Genomic DNA, 18,530 nt, shown 5'->3' on the forward strand with positions numbered 1-18,530 from the left:
GGGGGGGGGGAGAGGAGATCGGAAACCTACGGTATGCGGCAGATTCGACCGATTGAAAACTAGAACGAGCCTCTGTAATCTCTCAAATTGTTCATGTTATTTTCCTCTCTCGTTCGATCGAGAAATTTTCGTTCGAGATTTCTATCTCCATCTCTTCTTCTCTCCCTTTCTTTTTCTGTTATTTCATCTTACCATTTTTGCTGCTTCTTTTTTAAACGTATTGTTTTTAAATGTATTGTATGTATTATTTTATATATATATATATATATATATATATAATTATATATATTATATATTATGTAAAGTAGATCGCCTTGCCCCAGCCGTTCTCTGGCGGATGCAGACGGCCGTCGACTATATATATATAGAGCGGATAATTATTATTCATTTTTTGCTATTATTTTGTTTGATAACATTAAAATAAATTTTACATATATTTTTGTAAAGCTGATTGATTATATTGTAGTCTCTTTCTTACTTCATCGTTATTATTGCGTTTTGTACGGATTATATGAAACTTCAAAAATGTTTTTTTTTTAATGGATCTTTTTTTATAGATTATCTTTTCAAAATTTCGATTAAATCTTTATACGCTACAAACGCATATAAACGTTCTTTATGAAGTATTTGGATGTGTAATAGAATCTAAAATTAAAATTGAGATGAAAGCGCAAAGTTCACTCGAATTTGGCCGAAGAATGCGCTTTTGTTAGCAACTTTGAAGTCTAAATCCGCCAAAATCCTTCATTAACGTCACGATGTTAACACAGAGCTGCCAATCTCTTAGCATCTGCCAATAACAGCGCAAACGATGAACCTGGCACGACTGCGTGCAACGGTACGACGAGTTCATTAATCCTCACCTCTTCGTCCACGTGTTCGCGTTCTTTCCCACCGTTGCATTGGCGGCGACGGCAAACGGCGGCGGCAGTAGATCCATTTAGTACCGTAGTTTCGTAGTTTCGCAGTTCCCCGGGTTGTCGGTGGCGTCCATTTGTATCGGGCGAAACGGCTTCGGGAACCCGAGATACTGGCCGGTGGCCAGGAATTTATCCCGATCCCTTCCCGTCGTTCCGCGGAGAACGACCAGGCCGCGTCCGTGCAGGTGGACCGCCGTGTAAATGCTGTATTTATTGCCTCGTTCCCGGATGTAAATGCGCGTGCCGTGGATTATTGGGAACTGATCTTCCGGTCCCGGGGATAATTCTAGCGACGTGATCATACCGCTGCCGATGTCCCGGCCGCGATCCCCCGAGTTTCGGCGATACGCCAAATCGCTGACGCTTGTATGTATGCGGCCTTTACATTTATTACAGTGAGAAATAATTATCAATTATTATTAACAGTGATTACATAAGATCGATCCGCGAATGACCACAGCGGTACGGAAAAAGATTATTATGACGTATGTCTGGAATAATGAAATAGGAAGCCATCAGTTTTTGTAATTCTACAAAAAAAGCCATCGATTATTTCTTTTTTTTTTTATAATTGTATGATACTTGATAATTCTATCGTTACTCTGTCGTGTCTATTTTATTATCGCAATTATACTTAATTATTTTTGTTATGATTAGGTTGTTTCTCAGCAAAACATCTAGAGCACGAATTAAAAGAACGTATATTTTTAATCTAGGTTCTTACGCAAAATTTTAAGAAGCATGACTCGCTTCTATATTGCATAACTCGGCTCAATTAGTGGTGTATCCGTTAATTATACATCTCTTGTGACGTCAGAAATTACACGATCGACGTATATGTGACTAAAGCGGTAAACGTTCGCGGTTTCTGCGAACATTCGACCCATGCCACGAGAACATGGTTGAACATCGTCGTCGGTTTTCTTTATTAAAGATTCAGTTCAGTACAGATGGCGGCGGCAGAGATTCGTGCGTATTTCAGAGAGCCGCCTGAGCTAATTTTGCGACGTGAGTCTCTAAAGATGAATTTATACGATTATCTTCAAATTTAGACGATTATCTGGGATAGAATATCCGAAACGAGACAAAACTAATTTGCGTAATTAACATCATAGAAAATAGAAAATGGTCTATTTTGTCTGTTTGCAATATGATATATTTTTCATTAAGTCTTAAAAAAAAAACTTGGAATTAGAATGATAATTCTAGAGGATGCTATTGTATTCTAATATGGCTCTAAGATAAAGAAATAAATAGAGATCTCACACAGTTTACAGCAAAGAAATTATCAATATCTATGAGATGCTTGTGAGCAGCGTCTCCATCATAGTCCATTTTTTGTAAAAATCACGTTTATTCAATGAGGTCACATTGGACGATTCATTTGGAATAATCATCGGGAACGAACCGCAGAAATTCATTTTAACTCCCGTACGCAGTGACGTTAACATACCGCGGGATTGTCAGAGGAAGGTAGCAGTGGTTGCCAGCGCAGTGGGTTTCCGGTGTCTGCGGTCGAGCCCAGGTTCCGAATATCAAGAATTCATATCTGATCTACGGGACCAAGCTCATCCTCTAGTTGCGAGTTACTATATCGCACCGTCATGTATCTCATTCTTTTGATGATTAATAATCGCTTTAAGTTTACGTGTTATTTGTCACTGATATGATAAGAAAAACGCTTTTTCATCAAGACACTTAAAGTTTTCATGCTTCTAAAAATCTCTTAGAAAAAGATATTTTTATAAAATTTGTTTTGCGTCACATAAAGCTTCTATATCAGAAGCAGCTTTTTTAAATCATCTTCCACGCGGATAATAATAACTTTAACTGCTAGAATTAAGTTTGTGTAACGTAACCAACGATGCACAGTCAATTTAACTTTTGCAACAAATGGAATTATATTTTTCTAGATTTTTGATATAGTTCGGAAAGAGCGTGATACGCTTCAACGGCATCTTTCGTTTATTGTTACTCCCGTTTCAATACAAAGTCAAGCCGACTCGGTACTCGGTCCGGACTTGAAGAGTTACGCGAAATACCATACATCACTCAGAGAGTGCTATTTCACAAATTGCATGCACGTAACATTTCTCCCGATAACACATCGATTTCTCGGGGATGCATTTTTTAAGCGACCCGTCGCGTCGCGCGGAGAGACGTCGGGCGAGCCGATAGCGGTCTAAGAAAATTACTTTCGTCGCCGAGGAAGTGCATCGGCGGGCGATAAAAGGCGACGCCTCCGCCGCTGCCGCCGTTGCCTTCGCTTCTCGAGCCCCGAGATCAATTTGCGATCCCGACCTCACGCCTCTCGCGCTGGAACTCGAGCTCCCCAAGTCCCGCCAATCTAGCCCCGTAAATAACGACCGCCGGAAGTTGCCGGGGCGCGGCGGAAGATCCCTCGGCGAGCTCGCACTTTGTCAGAGACGGATGACGCCGCGGCGCGCTCGCCGCGATCGGATCGACCGGTGATTTACGATGGGCGCCGTCACGCCGATCGTTCTTGTGTGTCTCGAGATTATTTCGATGCGCGCAAATTACGGAGGCGAGAACGGGACGATGAGGAAACGCGCCCCTTCTTGGTTTTCGCGGTTCGGATCAGAGCTATGCCGTACGATATAGATAATTAATTCTTCCCCAGTGTCAATTAATTTTCATTCTATGTAAAGATTACTCATGGTATCATCTTCGTTTCAATTTGACGTAATCTTTCTTTGAGTAGTTTGATATTGATATTTACTGAACGATATTTTTTGCAATGATCGAGAATTTCGCAGGAATGTAATTATTGATATTAAAGTTTTTCTATATCGATAACTTTTTAAAATATCCTCTCTGTTTTTTTAAAATTACTCTAAGAATATATTTTGAACAATAGTTTTCTTCGCTTAGAAGTCTATCATTTCATTTTGATTGATGATAGATCAACTTGTCTTCTGACGAGTAAACAATAATCTCCTGTCATTTTCTATTATTTCAGCTGCAATAGTTTTCTTCGCTTAAAAGTCTATCATTTCATTTTGATTGATGATAGATCAACTTGTCTTCTGACGAGTAAACAATAATCTCCTGTCATTTTCTATTATTTCAGCTGCAAACGCAAAGTTCACTTCTTTTCTCAGAAGTCTATTACTCTATGTTGATTGATGATAGAGCACTAGATTTATAAGTAAACAGTCATTTTCTTTTAAGTACAAAAACGATGTTCGTATCGATAATTTCATAAAGTATATAAATTATTTCTCATGTTACGAAATCAGTCATCGATTTTCGTAATGACTGACGAACAAGATTACCTTGAAATCGCTTTTATGAGTTTTAATGACTATGAAGCAATTAAAATACCTTTTGATTGCAAATGGTTTTCTTAATAACATATCATTTTAATTGATACAATCATTTTTTTCATCTTGTTTCATTGATCTTTATTACACACACATTCTCAAAATAATAAGTAATAACATGAGTCTTTTTTGCTTTATGTTTCAGGTAAGATTACGTTGCATTTTTATGGTTGAATAAGATTTCCCAGAGATTAGAGATATGGTAAGTAAAAAACACACGGTCTCAACATATATACGAGAACTGGAAATACTGTGATATATAAAAATACTTATTTTTTATTATAAAGATAAAATTTGTAGTATATATATATATATATATATATATATATATATATATCGTGATGCATTTCAATCGCCTATCGTTAAAGGCTGTCAATTACCCGTATTTCAATATCGGCTGTTCTTCCAACTTTTTGACATTAATGATCGTTATCTATATCTATATCTGAAGGTAGTCAAGCGTAACATATGATCTCGTATTTCAATACATCAATCTGTAGAATCATTGTTAAAATAAGTGATCGCTAAAGCAAATCATCGTCTAAACGAAAATTGTCGAGGCACGTCGCCTCGACTTTTCTTCATCGACGTAAATTCGGTCTAACGGTTTTGCGATACATTTGAGATGCTTTTTCGGACACGCAAGTGAAGAAACATTTTCTCACAAAGTGTTTGCACGTCAAAGTGTTTGTCGCTCGGGCGGATTACAGTTCTCTACGTCAGCGCGTAGATGGCGGTAGAATGCGCTTTCGGATTTAAAATCTCTGTACGGAATTTCAACGGACATGACATCGATTCGCCGATTTCGTCGCTTAATCCTGAGGGTACCAAATCCGGATAAGAAGTATCCGGAAGTTCCTAATCCTCCATCGGCTCCTATGTTTGTGAGAACAAAGTCGGTTGCAATGCAATTCTACGAAGTAAAAAGCGGAGAATAAAATACAGACAAACTTCTTTTGATCGATTGAGAATCGAAAAGAAATATAGAAACTATAAAAAAAATAATGAATTTCACATATATTAAATATATTCTTATTTTTAATATACTCAAAATCTTATTTGATTCCTGTTATTGCGCTATACAAGAAACCAACATTATTTTATATTTCTTATTTATTTATCTCTATTTTATTCTTATCCGACATTTTCTATTTATTATTGCAAGAAATGCAATACAAACTCGTATTGTCATAATTGTTTCCTGTACATGTAAAATTATAGGATGTAAATATTTGCATAGATAGATGGAATATTTCTACCGTTATTTGGATGTTTTGGAAGGAGAGAGAATAATCGTCTAGATCTGACAAACTATCGCATTACATAATCGCGTAATAATTCAAATTTAGAAACGTCCATTTCCGTTTTCGTATTACGTATTACATCACGCTGGCACGTTTCACGATTAACGATTTAAACAGTTTCGTGCGTTTCGCGACGGCGATAATTGAAATTCATTGTCTCGCAACATTTACGGGGCCCGAAACACGCGCGTGCGTTTCTCCCTCCTTCTCTCGAAAAACCAATAGGTTTTTTCGCGCCACGTTTTCGTCTCCCCGTTTTTCCGTGGATCGCCGGATTACGGGCGGCTGCGTTTTATCGGTCGGGCCGCGGTAATTAACAACGAACGATAATTAATTCGATTGGATCTCGCCCCGCGCTACCGATTCAACAGCATTTCGCCAACGGCGACGAGGGACGCGAGTGAATATACGCGTCGTGTCGACAATCCCGGCTTATAACGCCACTCGCCTCTCTCCGTGGCCCTTTGAGTAGCCTTTCAAAAAGGGCTTAATATCGTGATATTAAAACGCGCGATAATCGCGCGGTACGTTGAGGTCCCCGATGAAATAATAAACGGCCCGGCCGTTTGATCGCGCTGCGTAAAATTGCGTTAAACTTTGGACGGCTCTCTCAATTAAAACCGCGAGTCACCATCTTCGTCCTGATAACGGACAAAATGGAAGGAAGAAGAGACAAATGAGGGGATGTAAAAAAAGAAAATAGATTTTTGAATGAGAATTTTTTAATACACATTTTGACTCGAAATGTTTCAGAATTATCGCCTATTTCTTAGAAATATTGAAATATATCATATTATCAATAAAATTGATAAAAATTAGAGCTGATTTGTGTGTATGTGTGTATTGATGTGAATATTAAATGTATATGAAATTTATTAAATCTTTCGAGGGAATTTCAAATCTAGTCAAATCTCAGTTGAAGAAAACTCGATTCGCGAAATCTGGTTTATTTAATAAATTAGTAAATGAATAAAGAGAGTGACATGACAGTTTTGGGAACACCTGCATTTAAATACACATGAAAAAAATACTTAAATATAAAAAAAAATTATATAAGTAAAAAGGATAATAAGAAATTTCTGATAACTAGAAATCAGAAGTAGAAAGAGAGAGAGAGAAAGAGAATGCAATGAAATATCTCGTTTCAAACACTATTATATACATATATGACTGTAGTAGTAAATAAGAGAAATCACAGAGAGAAAAGAATGCGAGGTAGAGAGTGAATTGGAAAATTATTCGTTTGGTTATTTCGTGTAATATTTAATTAACGGCCGTGTATTGCATTTGCAGCAAATCGATGCCATCTCGATAATGAACCTTATCAATTATAACTGTGGCCGATGAGTCGATAAAGTATCTACACAGAGTACAATATGTATAACTTCGCTTTTTAAGCGAAGCATATTTTATGTAAATATTTAATGCAATTTCCTCTATATATAAAATGAGCGAGCTAATGCTACAAATAAATGTTTCCACATATATGTTGTTGCATTTGTGCAAAATAATAATGATTACGTTTACAAAATTGAAGGGTTATCCATAGCAATACTTTAGCGTTTTTATTCGCAAAATAGGTAAATCGGCACTGTGTTATTAACTAGATAGAAAAAAAGGATCTATAGGCGAATCAATATGGAATAATTAATAGTTAATAAATAACCAGCTCTCTTTGCGGATCAAGTCAGATTGCGCTAGATATAACGATATGCATGATATACATATGTATACGGTGTCAACTTTACGATCGGAGCTTTCCATACATGGATCTAAGATTTTTTTTTTTTTTCTGTATACATTTTTATTTTGATAATAAATTTCGTGTCAACAAAGTTTTAAATTAAAATAATATTTATTCGAATTTATCTGAAAAACAAGATTTTGTTATTTATTTACACTCTTAATTACCAAAAAATTTTTTGGATCTAATTATTTATAATTTTAAATGTATGTCAAATGTACAAATAATTGTTTCTACAATTTTGTAACATTCTACAAAATGGAAACGTGTTATTTTAGGGACACCCTATATGTCTGTTGATACGCGATCGGTGCATTAGCAGCATTACCATATGGAATCGTGAACGGAGTCCCAGAGATTTTGCCGCGATCGCAATTTGCATGATTGATTGCCCTAAAGCTCCTCCGGCTTTTAGTTCCTAGGTGATACTCTTGTTTCCATTAGGAATTAGCCGCTTCATAGAATGCAAAATGCATATGCGTTTAATTTCACGACTGTAACGTTCCCGGCTTCCATTTTCAATGGAAAAAAGGGACAGCTGTATCTATCGTTACATACCCGACGAAAGCATATTGCATTAAAACGTTGCTTTAGTATAATACCGTGCAATATACATATAAAAAGTAGTTTTCAAATGGACGCAAATGTCGAACGTTTTTATAACAATATTGTAAAAGGTTTGTTGTAAAATATTTTAAAAAGTAAAAAAATTAGGAAAGTTATTTTAAATACATTCTAAATACAATCTTACGTGTAAAGAGCTTAAAAAAAATCAAGTTAAAAATTTTTATCTTAACAAAAGCTATTCAATTTTTTTTTTCAGAACAAGTTTAGCGCTTGAAATTTAAGTGGCTTTGTGTTATTTCTTTGTATGAGTGAAAAATATTAGAAAACGCGTACAATAAAAAGACTTGTTTTAGGAGAAATTGCACTAAAAAAATCTTTAAAATATTCTTCTTATCTGGAATTTTAAATAAAAATACTTGGAAAATCAGGGAATTTTCAAGGAACTTTTATACAAGATTTGAGTAGACATCCTGTCGTAGGTTTAAAAATTTTAAAACTTGAAACTATCTCGAATCAATATATGACACATATTAGTTTTATCACGATACATCTAATCTTCGTTACGAAACGATCGCAACACGTAAGATAGTCGGAGTAAATAAAAAAATCGGTAGTAAATAAAAAAAAAAAGCGATTTTTTTCTCGAACGTTATCGCTTTCACGTTGCGCGTCGAGGCGTCGTCGTGGGACTCTCGAGGGAAGGAACGCGCGCGTTCGCGACAGTGTTCGTCCGTGTGTCCGCGTGCTATCCCTCCGGTGTCCTGTTCCCTGCTGTATTACATTCTTGTCGCGAGTAAGACAAGTAAGACAGAAACGTAGCTGTAATTCGAAGCGACACGATCCGGTAATACCAGCGCCGGTTGTAATTTCAGATCGGCATTCGCTCGCGATTTAATCGCGCCTCGACGTTGCGCTCATCAGCTGCTCGCGCGTCGCCGGCAAATTAGCCCGATACGACGCAATCGCGTAGACGCGATTATATATAGACACGCGGCTGCTATTAGACCCGATTTGCCCGAATCTCGCCCGCGATGTGCTCCTCTCGATGGTAACGAAATCCGTGCAATCGGATTACCGCCGTCGATCGAAGCGCTTCAGAAATATTCGTGGAAGGAGAAGGAAGAAAAGACTTTGGAATACGCTTCCTTTCTGCAAAAGTGCAACACTATTCAATACGACGATAAGATTCTTTTATTTTGCGTCAGATTTTCAAAAAAACATTATCAGAGTGTCTACTCCCTAGAAAAACATGGAAAACCTAGAATTTCAAGGATGTCTTTTGTACCTGAAGAAATCAGGGAATTCTCATGGAATTTTATTGAGACCAAGAGAATTTTTTTTTTTTTTTTAAATTCTTTCTTTGATAATTTTATTCCTATATTGTAAGCAGTCGGCAAGTAAAGTGAATTATGTATTTAAAATATATTATAAATATATATCTATCTCTCTTTGTTTATATATATATATTCAATATTTTAAAATATTGAATATGCAGTACATATTCTTTATTGTAATTTTTAGCCATTAAAATTTAGCATTAAACGTATATAATAAAAAAAACTTATTTTAGAAAGTTGCATCAGAAAAAATCTTTAAAATATTCTCTTTATCTGGAATTTTGAACAATAATACTCGGAAGATCAGGGAATTTTTTTATAGAATTTGAGTAGACACCCTGATTATATTATCGCAAAAAAAGAAAGCAACATTCGTAGAGTAAGAGAAGCTAAAAAAGCTGCTAAATAATTTTTCTTACATCTCTGTTAAGTATATACGAACATTATGTGTATTTGATTATTCAGGATTCCTTTACGATATGGTGCAAGAAAAACAGGAGCCGAATATAATCGATGTTTTGTCTCGTGACACTTTATTACAGCGTGCGTCCAATTACGAGGCGGGTACGTGTAAGCATGTGAAACACGTCCACGGGGGCTACCGGCTACCTCGTTTCTGCGCGCGCGATGGTTACGTGGCTCGTTACGTCGCAGATTATTTTTTTATGCTGTATAATTATGAAAAACTGTTATGCTTTACAATGGCGCACGCAGACCGCCGTTACAAAATCCTTATGCACGCTGTTGCATTTTGCGTTGTTCTGATAATATAATTTTCCTAATTAACATCACATGATAATATATTCACGTAAATGAAAGAATTAAATTTTTACTTGAGCATTTTTTTACGTTACACAGCACATATGAGTAAGTAAGTAATTTAAGTATATTACAAATATATATTTACACACACACACACACACACACACACATACACATATAATTAGTTTTGTATGTTGCTTCTGGATCATCATATTTTATCAGGAATTATAGAGCTATATTGAAAATAAAGCCAAAACTATTGATAAATTATAAATTTTTCCACGAAATGATATACGTCAATTTTATACACATATGACTATCGCCAGAATAAGGGGAGGACGCGAATACCGTGGTTCTCGTAAAAAATAAATCGCGGACATCGTCGTTGTTAATCCGCGTCGCTCTTCCCCGACGGATTAGCTGGATAAATCTTGGACATTTCCACGCGCGCGCAATTCCGTGACTTACACGACGGATGTTGAAGCGGGTAGTAACCGGAGCATCCATGAGAGAAGCGGATTAAACGACGGTACGTGCTCCACTCACGCTTTGATCGCCAAACTAGCCGGCCAGAGAACGAGCGTGCAACACGTTCCCGTGGCAGAGAAGGGGGAATAAGGATGATAAGGAGAAGGAACGGGATAGAATGGAAAGACCAGTGAAATAGCGTTTGTCATTTCGGTGCCGGAGATCTATAAAAGCTATTGCAGCAAGGAAACATGCAGTGAAATAAACATAGCTTAAACGGAGATCGTATATTCTCGCCTCGTATTAATACTATATTCGTAAATTCTGTATAAAATTTATATTCTAAAGATATTATACTATATCAAAATTTATTTTTGTGTATTCTGTGAAAATCATGAGACTTATGGATTTTATTCGAAAGAAATCGAGGATGAATAGCAGATGACAACATTTAACACTAAATATGTATCTCTACAATCACTGATATCACAACACTCAAAAAAGTGGTATTGCAACTACAGCAAAAATTTTCTGAGTGCGCAAAATTAACTGAGGTACATAAATGATTAGCAAATACTGTGATATCGCATATGTTTCGCATTTAATCGATCTAAGTGACAGAGACAGAATTTATATCTGAACTGTTTGTGAAATTTAGAAAGAATGTTTTTCTGTGGCGCCTATCCATGTTAAGGCCAATCATACTTGTTATAAAGTTTGGCTGTGGTAGACAGAAAAAATTAGCGGCAAGAAACAAATGAATATATAATCCTCACGTCTAACATATTTGTATAACGCGCTCAATCTATCTAGCTCTTTTAAACAATTTTTCTCAATTTTTCGATGCTGCAGTTATAATTGGCAGTTATATTTCTCACAAAGATCGTTCTAGCTGTAGTATCGAAACTCATATTTATCCAATGCAGTGATTAACATTTGGCAATGGGACCTAAATTTTCTAGAAGATATTATTAGAATATTGCTGCTATAAATTCTATATGTAACAGACAATATTCTAACAGATACAAAAAATAGCGATAAATTTTTGTTGTAACACCTAGAAATCTACCTATATCAGCAAGACATTTTTTTGAGTGCAAATATTAGTGATATATAATATTTATAAAATAATTATAATGATAATATAATATTAGCAATAGAGTACACACACACACACACACACACACACACACACACACACACTCTCTCTCTCTCTCTCAAGCTTACTTAAAATATGATTTATCTAAGAATCATAATTTGACAATCATGTAGTATATAAAAGATATTCACGCAAAATGCTTATAACCAGATAAACACACGAAGGATAAACGACGGAGGAGCAAAAGGATGGGCTCACATGACCAAATCCAGGGTATTCACTCGACAACGTGTTCACCTGGAAAGTAAAGGAAAGCGCGCATCGGCGAGAGAGAGGGGGAGAGGGGGAGGGAGAGAGAGAGAGAGAGAGAGAGTGCTCGGTTGCTTCTCTCGCTTAACCTGTCGGCTTAGCGCGAGAGTTCCGCAGGATAGATTGCTTTAATTTAAGTGGAGTTAGGCTAGCAGCCCGACCCTTGGCACGCATACTACCCCCGTGAGTTAGGTTACCGACGAAGAGTCCGGCGCGTCCGGGCTTAATTCGACCCTCCGCCCTCTGCTTTCACGGAGTCTCTTCTTCGCCCCCTCTGACAGCTCGGGCTTAACCCCTCCCCTCCCCTCCCCTTCCCCGTCCCTTTCCGGGCCAGATTAGTCCTACACTCGCGAGAGGGCACACGGTGGCGGGAAAGGGTGAGAAGGGGCTCGAAAGGTGCCCGGACTATGTGGATCATTCGATATCCACTCTCGCCGTTAAGGCAAAATCGAACCTGGCCGACTGCAATATCCGCATCCACTCGAACCCGTCCTCGTCGCCCTCACCCTCCTCCTTCAACCTCCCCTCCTCCCCCCTCCCCCCCTCCCCCCTCCCCCCGCTGGCTTTCATGCTCTCGTCTCGCTCCGCGCTATCCCTCTTCGGCTTTTTTTTTTCGCCCTCGCACCCCTTTTCTACCCTCTCGTTCCGTTCTATTTCGACGGTGGCGGTCGTTACCGCCGCGAGTTGTGCAGACTCTCTTCGATTCGATTCTCGAGAGTCCGGACTCGTCGAATGAATTTCGTACGCGGGCTCGTAACAATCGAATCGCGCCGCTCGGAAATCAGAACATGTTGAATCGCTCGGATTAAGTTCGTGTCAATTGAAAATGCCATTTGGCGATGAAAATTGTAAATATAATCTTTTTATAACAAATTCAAGAATTCAAGAGAGACGTTGATTTGTTAAAAATGTTCAATTTGCTATATTTTTATCATTTATATTATTAAAAACAACGTGAAAAATTTGATCAGTATTCTTAATTATACCATGTGCAATAAAAATTAGAATTTTAGATTGTGCATATATATATATATATATATATATATATATATATATATATATATATATATATGTGTGTATTAATTATATACAAGATCCTATTCTTCATCCGATTACGTGAGGAAATTTGCAGAAATAGATGTCAATCTATTTGCAGAAATACTCGATAAACGGAGGATTAAAAAGTGTTGTCCTCTCTTCCTTAAAGTGTAAAGAATTCCATGGCGCTAAAAAACAAACGGAAAAAGAGACGAAGAAGAATGATAACGTACGATTCTACGGAACATGTGAAACGACACGGTGCGTTGGCCTGTCGTAGGATAAATTATTCGAGGAACGTGATAATCGGGCCGTGAGAGGAGAGGGGAATATATCGAGCCCTAAAAGTCGAGCGATATCATGAATTTTTTTTATGCGCGATGCAGTCCCTTTCTCGCCTCCCTAATTATGCGACACCATAAATAAGAGCATTAATCAGTGACGCATTCTGAATAGACGGCGAACCGTGTAAAAGAGTCTGTACTTTTTCATCACCCAATTTTTCGACAATTTTACATGCAATTAAAAACATATCATTATTAAATAATATAACATATAATTATTATATACATATTATTATATGATTATTAATAAATTGTCTCTATATTATTATGAAAATAAAATTGTGTATGTCCAGAAAAATTTTTTTCCGCATAGTGTCGCCGATCGATTGTTTATTTATGAAATTTCACGGAATGCGGATCCCGATTAAAATAAACATTGTTTTCCACAAATCGTGTCGCCGATTATTTATTGTCGTGACTTATTTAAAGCATCTCACGTAAAAGAAATTGTCAAGTTACACAGTTCGTCGTGTGTTCGAGATAAAATAAATGTAACGTACGCTTTTATGGATCCTTCGTTTCAATTTCTCTTTTCCGTACTCTTTTTCTCGACTGGAGATAACTTTTAATCACTACAGTTATAAATTAAAATGAGAGACAGATAAACTCCAGATAATCACATACTCGTATTATTTCGGACGAAAGTGTGGCGCAATCGCGCTATCGCCGTTCTAATCGTAAGTACATTGTACTTTCTTTTTCTTGTAATTCACACGAGACCCTTCCGTCCTTTATGACGCGCTTTTTTCCCCTAAATCCTCGTAATTATCGTCGCGGCATCCGTACTACCGGCACCAAACAGTTAAACACACCGTGACAAACTCGAAAAATGGTGTGTATATATGTCGTGGATAATTAATAGCTCCGCGAGAGTTTTCCTAAGGAGCGTCCCGGCCCTCATAAATAAGATTTAATCAATGCTTAGAAAGAGAGAGAGAGAGAGGGAAGGAGGGAGGGAGAGAGAGAGAGAGAGAAAGAGCGATGAAAGAAAGGGAGAGGAGCGAGAATTTCAAACAACCGGAGAGTCGTGTTTTCTCTTTCTTTCTTTAACATTTATCTCTCCCCATCCCATCCTAGTTTCCAGATTCGATTCTCGCACTCTCCGAACGTGACTTTTACAGCCGCCGAAACGAGCGATTTACAAATTCTAAATTCTTCCTTTGAGTAAATCTCATTATTAGTACGTTCGTTCGGAGATATTTACAATATTGGCTCGCGACCAATTTTTCCGGCGATATATTTTAAGAAGAAATAAAATGTTACAAATAGAGACACAGCATTCAGGATGATTTAATTATTATTGTTAAATTCATATTCATAAAGGATGTCAAATTATTCTTCACGAAGTGAAAGTTATTTATCACGATTATGTAAACGATCAGAAACGAAAATCAGGAACAAGAAAAATATCAACAAGTAAATTTAACAAATAAATTTACTACTTAAAATATTTTGTTACATTATACGCGAATGTATCAAAGGGGATTAAATTGGGGTCGGCGGGTTCGTTCTGCTTCATCTCTAAAACATCTCCGCTGTTGTCCGCGTGATCGACAATAGAGCGTCTTTTACATGCTGATTTCGTCGAAAGGCTGAATACCGTTTCGTGACTCAGATCGCAGCCGTGTTTGTTTATGCGCGACGAGTATTTCATCCGCCACGCGATTTGCGAAAATACTCCTTGCCAATATACGTGGGCGATAATATTGCAGATCCTAGAACAGGAACGCTCGCTACAGAATGCGATGCGTGAAACTGCATTCGTAAATACGCGTGAGACAACTGTCACACGCGTGCGCGGCCGGGAATCGACGGGAATTCAACAGTTCCTGTCTCATTTAAGTAATACTGTTTTAAAGCCCTGGCACTTAACAACACAGTTTTCGTTTATTACTCCCTCATTAACTGATGACAGTCACGTTCCAATTTAGTTTAGAATTAGTTTAGTTTTAGAATTTGCATGATAATGATCGATAATAATTTATTTTATTGTTATACATATTTATTATAGGTAGAATTTGTATATAATACACACACGTGCTATATATATATTATATTATTATACTATTATACTATATATATAACCCTCTCAGAAAATTATTATCTTATTATAAAAATATTTATTAGCAATTCTTATATCAATCTAAAATTTAATATTATATAAAACAGCATAGTTGGTGAAAAATTTTTTTCGGCAAGATATATGGAGGTAAATGATAAATGTAAAGTTTATCCCAAAATTTATTCCATAACTCCATTTGTTTGGAAGGAAGATCTGAAACAATATTCGTAAAGCGTTACATCTTCTCATTTTGAATTGAAATTAGTTCATGTTTTTTTCTCGATCTTTTCTGGATTTTTATATTTAAGGGTCAAGAAAAAATTCATTTCCGTTGTTGCGGTATAAATGGCAGACAATAGACGAACTGTTGCCCGCGTTCTAAATTTACCGTGGATATAATCTGTAAATCTCACGAGGTAGAAAAAGCACAAACGTTGACAATCGTGACAAAAAGAAACTGAGTCACGCTTACAAGCAAAACTCTTGCGCAGCCTTCCGTATCATTGTTGCGAGAATTCAATTACGATCTAAATGGATCAAGAATGTTTTCTTCGTATCAATTAATAGACAAAGATTACAATCTTATCCTTCATGATTCTTTTAACTATTTTATTGCGCTTTTATTGCATTATTATGTAATAAAAGATATAAAATCTACATTAAAATAACTATTTTTTTCTACTCCCTGGAAAAACGTGGAAAACCTGGAATACTCAAGGATTTCTTTCGTATCTTGAAAAATCAAGAAATTTTCAGGGAATTTTTTTATAAAATTTGAGTAGAGAGATCCTGTTTTTTCAACTTTAACTGCAAATTTCTCAAAATTATGACACGAAAGAGCAATTTAGAAACCGAAATCGTATTCAGCGTCAAAAAAATTACAAGAAATGACTGATTTTGTTCTTGTGTTCGAAGAAAAGTTATTTTTTGGTGAATTGTGTAATTCGCAATATCTTATAGTATTGATACATATGGTATATCGCTATTAAAATTTCCTAATAATTATACATATAACTTCGTTGTTCAGCTTAAAGAAATTAATCGCATAATAATGCGAATAATTCCTTATTTACGTAATATACTCGTGTATTATAATGAATTTGCGTTTCTTGTTACAGAGCATCCGGGGAACAAATCAAGCGTTAACTGGAGAGGAGGAAATCACCGTCACTTCCTGTACTTTCCCGTCGCGGTTTCCGACGATACCGAAGATGTCACGGTCGATCACGCGTCTCTGAGATTCCTTCTTCAAGGCGATCATAGACGCCCGAGCAATCTGGAGGTGCTGGTTTATCTTTGCACGCCGATCTCCCGGCGTCTTCTGTTGCGGCACAGAATTTCTCAGCCGACGGACTCCCGATGGCTGGAATTGGATTTCACCGAAGCGGCCGCTAGCTGGCTCGAACGAAACCTGGATAACCATGGTCTCGAGCTGGAATTCCTCCATGACGGCCGACCGACGCGGCGCGATATCTCTTATACAACCTTGAACGTATTCACCACGTTTGAATCGGGTGGCAGAAGAAAGAGATCCACCCCCGAGGAGCTGATGCAACTGCATAAGGGACGGCGTAGCAAGTGCAAGGGCGACAATAACAAGAAGTGCTGCCGGCACGAACTGACGGTGATGTTCAAGGACTTGGAAGGCTTCGAATTCATTGTGTATCCGAAAGGCTTCGACGCCGGATACTGCAAGGGCCGTTGCCCGCCCCGCTACAATCCAGCGCATCATCATGCACTATTACAAAGCCTGTTATGGAAAGAGGACCGGAAGAGGGTACCCAAGCCGTGCTGCGCACCCAGCAAGCTCGATCAGCTGATGATCGTCTACTTTGACGAGAACGATTCGACGCAACTGAAGGTATCCTACTGGAAGAGCATCCAGGTACTGGAATGTGCCTGCTCGTGAGGAAGAGGAACATCAGAAAAAGAGCGAAACAGTCTACCATCTCTACTAGAGTCTACACTCTACCATCGCCGAGGACTCACCAAAGAATTGTCCGAATTACGGTTCGGTGGTGCCACACGTGGTTGCATAAAAAAATGCATGTGTGTATACACACACACACACACACACATACACATACACATATACTAATAATCATTAATAAAGGCGAAAATATAAATACATTATAATCATCTAAATAATTTTAGGATTTTTGCGTATCTCCGCAATAATATCCGTTTAGATTTCCATTTTTTTTTTTGTTCGTACAATGATCCGAGGCATTACCGAACACGTCAGATCCTGTAATTCGTTTAGGGTCTCGCATTGACTGTGATACTAACGATACTATTTACTCATCATTATATTCCTTATTACGCAACGGTCGCGTATTTTATATCATTAGGATAGCTTTGCTATATTTGAATTTGGTTGAAAAAAAAGAGTAAAACAAATCGCTGTAACGAACTCTCATTGCATCATTGCACACTCTAATATTGTCGACAGTTATAGCGATGACGACGACGGTGACTACGACTATAATAGTCACATCAATCCGTTTTTCAACCGGGAGAATGTTCTTCTCCTCGTATGAAACACCATTACTGTATATCTGTAACACGTCTCTTTTTCTATATATTAATTTATTACAAACACGCAGATTTTTGTGCGAAATAATTTGTGGGTTATAAGTCAATATCTATTAACATAAAAAAAAAAAAAAATGTGACGGAATTAAAATTCTTCATTCTACCAAATCTATTTTATATTGTATATCAAGGTTTTATTAGTTCCTATATAGTATTACGAATAGAATCTCGAGCATCTTTTAAACCTTTAAATTCTTCCACTAATGCAACCTAACGATTACAAATATATATGTTACATTGTAAAATTTCAATATGTTTTGTACGAAATCTCCGAATTAATCGATGACCGCCGTACATACATAAATTATATGCATGTGTAAGCATTTTGAGCTCTCTATCTGTGAAATAATATTTATTTTAACTAGAAAATATAACATATCATGTATATCGAGCGCGTAATAAAATCGATAACAAACATTGTTATTTACGCGTCAATATTAAATTGCATAACATTTTTATAATACGTTTTATCCGTATGCACTATTGTAAATTATAATCTAATTAACCACTAGCGGCGCCATATTATCGTCATTATTCCTGTCTCTCTTAATCGATTATCAGCAAAATATCTGATGATGGAAATCTATTATAGCGCGAAGTCTTAAATATATATAATCTATATCAATTTCCAATAAAA

General features: G+C 36.9%; 1 protein-coding gene across 5 annotated transcripts in view; it reads left to right on the forward strand.

The window, feature by feature from the left end:
• Window positions 1–18,530, forward strand: part of LOC115241169 (RNA-binding protein Musashi homolog Rbp6-like) — a 567,047-nt gene that overhangs the window by 196,988 nt on the left and 351,529 nt on the right. Inside the window, exon 3 of one of the 5 annotated variants that reach the window (XM_029816794.1) lies at window positions 4,410–4,466. The exons of the other annotated variants lie outside the window; for them this stretch is intronic. The gene's annotated coding sequence lies outside the window, so the exon portion shown is untranslated. The remainder of the gene's footprint in view (window positions 1–4,409; window positions 4,467–18,530) is intronic. 5 annotated transcript variants of the gene reach the window in all.

This window comes from Formica exsecta, unplaced genomic scaffold (genome assembly GCF_003651465.1).
Source record: "Formica exsecta isolate Colony F162 unplaced genomic scaffold, ASM365146v1 scaffold47, whole genome shotgun sequence".
Lineage (NCBI taxonomy): Eukaryota > Metazoa > Arthropoda > Insecta > Hymenoptera > Formicidae > Formica > Formica exsecta.